Source organism: Rattus norvegicus, chromosome 8, assembly GCF_036323735.1.
Source record: "Rattus norvegicus strain BN/NHsdMcwi chromosome 8, GRCr8, whole genome shotgun sequence".
NCBI classification, from domain to species: Eukaryota; Metazoa; Chordata; class Mammalia; order Rodentia; family Muridae; genus Rattus; species Rattus norvegicus.
Window position 1 is genome coordinate 128,439,057 of NC_086026.1, and position 6,000 is coordinate 128,445,056.

A 6,000-nucleotide genomic window follows, 5' to 3' on the forward strand; every position below is an offset into this window, starting at 1 on the left:
GGATAGGAGGAACTGGCAGACATCTTCTGTATGCTTAAGGGTCCTGGGTGTATATATTGTAAACTGGTCCTCTGGAAAAAGCAGCAAGTGCTCTTAACCACTTAGCCATCTCTCCAGCCCCAAGAGTTAGCATCTGGACACACAGTCACCTTCAAACAATGCTTTAAAAGAATTGGGGAAATAAAAGCACCAAAGCCATAAAAAACTGATGACCAGACTCCAGGTATGTGTGAGGGCCAGGAGACCTATCTCCACAGCAACAGTAGAGAGAAAGAACAAAAGGACCACATGCTTGACACCTGCTGGAGTCCACAGCATAGGTCCATAGGTCGCTAAGATAGAACTGCCGGATATACATTGTTGCTGAGACGAAAGCTACAGTTACAGAGAGTGAAACACACTGTCCATGGTATATCTGTTGGACCTGCTGTAATGCCACACTCTTGGGAGACCCACTGGAAAAGAAATACCCTCCGGATCTAACATAGATTGCATTGATTCAAAATGCATTTATCAAAAGAAGTAACAAGGGTTGGAGAGATGGCTCAGGGGGTAGAGGTGCTTGCCACTAAGGCGGATAAGCTAAGCTCACTGCCCTAGATCCATGTGGTGGAAGGAGAGAACCAATTAGTAAGTCGTCTTCTAACTTCCACACCATGCCATGGAATACAGATGCGGGGAGGGATGCAACAAAATTTTGTTTAAGATGTAACAAGGAAACTACTACAAAATGCCATTTGAACTAGCCCAAACCTCAGGGTGCATCTTTAAGAGAAACCTGTTCCTAGAATGACTCTCACATGAAAGCAGAAAATGGGGCTGGAGAGATGGTTCAGTGGTTAAGGGCTATGACTGGAACCCAGAGGACCAGGGTTCAAATCCCAGCACCCACACAGTGGTTCATAATGATCCACAAATCCAGCTCCGAGGGATCCAACACCGTCTTCTGGTCTTGGGCGCTTCATACACGTAGTGTACAGACATACGTGTAGACAGAACACAGGTACCTATAAAACAGTTGTTTTCAAAAAAATTAAAGTGTTTTAAAGTAAAACATATGTCTATACAGACACAGCAGTTGATCCCAACACTGGGATATAATGAAGACAGTGAAAGAAGGCAGAAGACTGTTCCAAGGGTTGGAGAGACACCAACAACCAACCCACGAGAGGTCGCAGTGGACGGAATGTCAAGATTTCAAAACAATTCGTTTCTAAAAGATCAATGGATTGCAGAAAATCGTGGAACAATTAAGAAAGACAAAATAGGGTGTGGACAGGAACTCATTGCAAAGATGGACATTTTCAGAAGCAAAGAGAGTCTTGGAAAGGAAATGGTTGTTGAGCTAATAAAGATACCTGAGCAGAGAGCCCCACGTGGGGTCAAGCTCAATCTAAAGAAGGGGATTTCAGGACTTAAACAGAGTGATGAATCAGAAAAACCAGGCAGTAATAAAGAAAAAAAAAACTAAGAAATTATGAAAGAAACATGAAAGAACTCTAGAGGGCAGAAGCAAGAGGACCAGAAGTTCAGGGTCATCCTTGGCTACATGGTGAATTTGAGGCCAGCCTGGGCTACATGAGATTCTGTCTCAAAAATAGAAGACTGGAGTTACATATTATTGTGCTGAAGACACGAAGAAATAGACAAAAGACATTCTTTAGGAAAATGGTAGGCAAACAAGAAAATACCCTCCCAAATCTTGGGAAAGATAAGGACACACAGGTATAAGAAGCATCTAAACATAACCAGATAAGACCTTCCCCGTGTCATTTTGTACCTATGCACAACAAAGAACTGAAGGAGAAATGACTGCCTCTCGAAAGAGGACTCCAGTAGCTAAGACAATGATAGGAAGAACTGACAACTGGGATTTTATCAATCTAAAATGTGTCTGCATAACAATGGGAAAATAAGCAGAGTTGAGCAGATAGCCTACAAAATGGGAGAAAATCTTTCCTGGCCATTCGTCCAACACAGGATTAGTATCCAGCATGTATAAAGAAGGTAAACACCAAGGGAACAAATTAGACAGACGATCAAGAAGTGGGCAAAAGCTTCCTATCCCGGCTGCCATCAAAGAGCAGCAGCCAGGGCCCTGCGCTACCCCATGGCCAGGGGCCTCAACAAGGGCCACGGTTGACGAAAACCGTCACACCGAGACGCAGTGGGCGCTGCGGGCTCCAAGCCACAACTGGCACCTCACCAAACACACCAAGTTCCTGTCAGACATGATCCGAGAGGTGTGCAGCTTCGTGTCACCCTACAAGCGGCACGCCATGGAGTTGTCCAAGGACAAGTGCGCACTCAAGTTCATCCAGAAGAGGGTGGGAGTGCGCATCTGCGCCAAGAGAAAGTGGGAGGAGCTGAACAACGTGCTGGCAGCCATGAGGAAGGGTTGATGAACCCTCCCCCAATATAAGATCGTTCCAACAACAACAACAACAACAACAAAAAAAAAAAGTGGGCAAAGGATGACACAGACCCTCGAAAGAGTAGGTAGTACAAGTGACTAATAATACATAGGGAAAGTGTTCGCCATCCTTACCCACCAAGAAAATGCCAATCAAAGATGTACTGAGATCCCATCTAAGGCTGGAGATACACTTCAATGGTGGAACGTTTGCCTAGCAGGGGTGGGGCCCTAATTTAATCCCCGTATGAGGGGGGGAGGGAGGGGGAAGAGGGGTAGGGAGGTGGAAGGGAGGGAGAAAAGGAAGGAGGGAGGGAGAGAAGGAGAGAGACCAATTAGATTGCCTACCACTTAAGACAAAAGCAAAGAATGCTCAGGCGCCTGGGAAATCGAACCTCACCCACTGCAGGTGGGAACGGAAACCACTTAAGTCACTGGGAAATCAGGGTGGAGGCTCCAACGAGACTAGAGCCACAGTACGAACCAGATACAGCACGCCTAATTTCACACCCTAACAACTCGAGGACAGCATCGGACAGAGATACCCACACGCCCGAAGTTACTGGGCCACCCTTCACGGTATCCAGCTTTGGGGATGCACCTCAAAGCTCAGCAACCGACAAGTGCGCCTTTGAATGAAATCTGTGTATGTTGCTCGACAGTAAATTAGAATGAGAACGCGCTGCCTGCAGCAAGACAGGTTGGACTGGAGACGACCATGTTCAGTGACATCAGCCAGACGAAGGCAAGAATTACATTTTTACTCTCCGATGCGGATCTGGGTGGGGGGGATAAAGAGGGTAATTGAGGAAGAGGAAAGAAATGAGAGAGTCACGAGCAGGGTCAAAGGGTGTTATTTGCACATATGAAAACACAATGACGCCCACAGTCCCGTGCAGTCAACACGCAGTAACAAAAATATTAAAGAATAAATAAACAGAAAAATACGAATGGCAAAGCAAGAAGGACCTGAGGAGGGGCAGAAGACACTCAGTAAACTCTCCCTTCTTCCTCTCGCTGACAGACACTCCTGTGACTTCTACTTAAGCTTGTTAAGTGAAGAAATTGGGGGTTCAGACGCCAGTGGCCAGAAGTAAATGATGAATTGGTGACGATGAGGCCTCAGGAAGAGGTGAAGTGGCCCTGAAGAGCTGACGTTATTGGGTCTGTGTCCTAGACCGTGGGAGTCCCAGCACGAAGGCACTGGTGTCTGCACGCAGGCTCTGGGCTCCATTTAGAGTCTCTCGAAGTCACATGACCCACTGTGCTGCACCAGCTTGTCCTTCATCCTCTCACCCTGCTCCATCATGCCCTGAGGTGACCCACATTTAGCTCAAGGGTTGGAATCCCTTGTACTCAGGTTGTGTCTAGACAGTAAACGCACTCACAGGTAACCCTGAGGGGAACAGAGAGGGGTCAGGAATATCCTCCTGCCTCTTTCTGGTGTTGGCCATCAGCCCCGCCAGTAGGTTGCCATCTGCATGTCTCTGTCTGGTCCTGCCTTCCCTAAGGCCTTCTGATGTGATGTGTTATAGCCCCCACCCTCACCAGACAAGAACTGCTCATTTCTGTCACTGAGATCTGACTGCACCTTCTTACAAGGTCCCTTTCATAAAACAGTCCCAAAATGCCCAATTTGGAGAGCCATCTGCTTCCTGCTGCAGCTAGTAAAGCCATTCATTCAATAAGGTTTAGAAAGCACAAACAGGAAATGATCACAAGCCACAGTCGCCCAACACATGCAGGGTTAATGTGTTGGCATACTCTTCTCACTCTCCTTTTCACGGTCATGTAAAACATTACCGTCATTGTCACTTGCACACAACTGTACATGGTCATCTGCTCACTGAGCCCCGCATGACAAACACTTTAACGGACTCAGATGCCGTTTAACAGTGCTTAACCTGTTCCAGGTGAAACTGTGGGCGTGTAGCCTGCATCATCTCATGCTGGTCTTGGAACAGTCTCGTGAAGCAAATGTCCTTCTGCCCTCTCAGAGGAGGGTTCCCAACTAGTGGACTGCTTTCATTTTCTCTCTAGGAAGTTGTCTGGTCAGACCCTCACACTTTACCCCAACCAGTAGGAGAAATGTGTGGGACATCATGAAAGGTTGGCAACCTGCCCACCAGACTCACTTAGGAGGGTGAGTCGTAGAATGTCCATGTCGTAGAATGTCACCAGTCATACGGACATTCATGAGTTAACAATGACTGTAAGCTAAGCTCTCCTCCAATTATTTGTGAAAATCTAAAAGGTAGGCAGCATCGCAACATGGCAACCTGACACAAGAAGGCACCGAGGCTTAGAGAAGTCAAAAGCCTTGCCTGGGGTCCTGTATGCACGTTCTGGAGACCCTCGGGCCCAGTTTCCAGGTCTCAAGCTCTCAGCTGCCCTGGAATTCCACCAAGTTGGTCAAACCCAAGGAAGGCAGGAGCACACAGTCAGGAGGAGCACACAGTCAGGAGGAGAAAGCCACCCAGTCTCCAGTAGGGCTGACAAGGTCTTTGGCTCCCTCACTGTGTGTGACAGGCCCCCTCCCATCTTTGTCACAGGCATCCCACCGCCCCCTACCAGGTCACCTCCACCATCCACCCAGGCAGGCAGGCTCCAAGGTACCTCCTTGTCCACACTGCATGGTGGACTGACCAAGTTCTAAGCCATGATTACCACTAAGTCATTAATATGTACTAATGTAGATTGCAACGGAAAGAACGCCACCTCCCCATCAATAGATTCCATAAGAAAACCAAGAAGCAAGTGAGCAGACGTTCACACAAGGACCCCTGTCCAAAGCCAGCCACAAGAAACCACTCTCCAACCAAGAAACCGCACGGTGATTTCTGATTAAGTGTGCACAACGAGCCCAGAAAATATTTAGATTGGTACCAGAACCTCAGATTTCAGTAAGATTCAAGCATACCTTGTCTAGAAAACACCACCTGCTCACATCAAGCCCCCAGGCTGGTGAGCACCTGTCAGAGCCGGGCAGCCCCTCCTGCCAACTCCTCCCCACTCTGTGAGACTCGATGATGGGCTCTAATACCTGACCACGCATCTCCTACCTGGTCTCCACCTCTGATTTCAATGGGATATGGTTACAAAGGGGCTTGATCTCAGTCTGACACAAACACATGAAGGTCTCTAAATACCAAGCCCTAGACTGAAAAGACAGAGGATTGGGTTCGGCCCAGCCCAGAAGGCTTACCTGTCTTCCTGGTACGGAGGATCAGGGCACCGTATGGCTCCAGAGATTCTCGCTCTTGGCAGTAGGCTAGAGCTCTGGGAGGGGCAGCTGGGAAGCTGGGTGGAGCGCAGGGAGGACAGCAAACGGGAAGGGAGCCAAAGTGATTTTAAAGAGTCGTGAAGGAAGCCTTGTAAGCAGAGAAGTGACTGAGAGAGTACTTACATCTTGCCTTTAATCAGTGCTTAATCTAACTCTGCAAAAAGCATCATTAATAAAGAAACAGGTTGGTTTTTTTTTCTCCTTAGCCTCATCCAAGAGTGTGAGGGAACAGAAAATCCTCTCAGAAAAGCTACACTGGGCCCTGCCGGCCACCTGAGCCGGGCTGTTGAACCCCACATAACAT

At 48.0% G+C, this 6,000-nt stretch overlaps 1 protein-coding gene across 1 annotated transcript in view; it reads right to left on the reverse strand.

Moving 5' to 3' along the window:
- The window catches only part of Scn11a (sodium voltage-gated channel alpha subunit 11), a 70,278-nt gene extending 64,616 nt beyond the window's left edge, over positions 1–5,662 (reverse strand). Inside the window, 1 exon segment of the mRNA NM_019265.2 lies at positions 5,619–5,662. The gene's annotated coding sequence lies outside the window, so the exon portion shown is untranslated.
- Positions 5,663–6,000: the final 338 nt, after the last annotated feature.